This window comes from Myotis davidii, unplaced genomic scaffold (assembly GCF_000327345.1).
Source record: "Myotis davidii unplaced genomic scaffold, ASM32734v1 scaffold339, whole genome shotgun sequence".
Lineage (NCBI taxonomy): Eukaryota > Metazoa > Chordata > Mammalia > Chiroptera > Vespertilionidae > Myotis > Myotis davidii.
Window position 1 is genome coordinate 81,531 of NW_006290778.1, and position 982 is coordinate 82,512.

At 59.3% G+C, this 982-nt stretch overlaps 1 protein-coding gene across 1 annotated transcript in view; it reads left to right on the plus strand.

Annotated features, from left to right (window-relative positions):
• The first annotated feature begins 714 nt into the window (after window positions 1-714).
• KRCC1 (lysine-rich coiled-coil 1) overlaps window positions 715-982 on the plus strand; it is a 15,524-nt gene continuing 15,256 nt past the window's right edge. Inside the window, exon 1 of the mRNA XM_006763977.2 lies at window positions 715-840. The gene's annotated coding sequence lies outside the window, so the exon portion shown is untranslated. The remainder of the gene's footprint in view (window positions 841-982) is intronic.

The window sequence follows — 982 nt, forward strand, 5'->3', positions numbered from 1 at the left end:
GGGCGGAAGGCGCACCGAGGAGGCAGCCCGAGGTGGAGGGGACGGACAGACTGATAGAGGCCTGAGACGAGGGGAGCCCGCCTCCTGGAAGAGGAAACCCCCGGGCGGGCCCTCGGGAGCAGCGGGTAGGGTGGGGAGTAGGGAGTCACATGGGAGCTCGAAGTGAGGCCCTGGGAGAAGGAGGTGGGAGGGTGTTTTTGTTGATCCTCACCCGAGGCCATTCTCGCCGAGGATTTTGGAGAGAGAGGAAGGGAGGGAGAGAGAGACATCCGCGTGTCGGTGAGTTGCCTCCTGCGCGGCCCCGACCGGCCGCCTGGGGGCCGGAGCCCGCAGCCCCTTCGGTCCTTGAGGGAGGCTCCACCCACTGGCCCACACCGGCCGGGGCGGCGCTGAGGTTTCTGCGGGATCACGTTGGGGTTTCCCTTGGCTTTTTTTTTAGGTTAACCCCCCTGTTAAAAGAAGCCCCTAAGACTCACAGGCCTAGGGATCTGAGCTTGACCACGTACCTACCAGTCAGATAAGACCACGGCGGACATGAGTGGAAAACAGTAGTCAAGCTCCCTCGGTTTGCGCAGGCGCGACGGGGGAGGTGGGGTCAGGCGGACGCGGGGAAGTGACAGGTGATGGACACGGGTGGTGAGTGAGAGCAGCTGGCCCGGGCTGCTGCTGGCGTCAGGGAGGGAGGGTCCACGTCACGGGGACTCAGGCCCGTGTTTCCCCAATCATTGCATTTCAAGGGAGTGGCTTTGAGGTCCTTGAGCAAGACAAGCCTGGAGTGTAGGAGACACACATGCATCTTCGAGGGCCAGAGGAGGGGTTCGCAATTGAAAGCCCGTTTTAGTAAGTACTCTTAAGAGACCGGAGCACGTTGAACTCATCCGTAATCGTGTCAACAACAAAAATAAAGTTCATAAATAAAAAAATGTTAAAAAGAGATCAGGAGCCTGTCATCAGGTGCTGGCTGGAACGAACAGTAAATTTC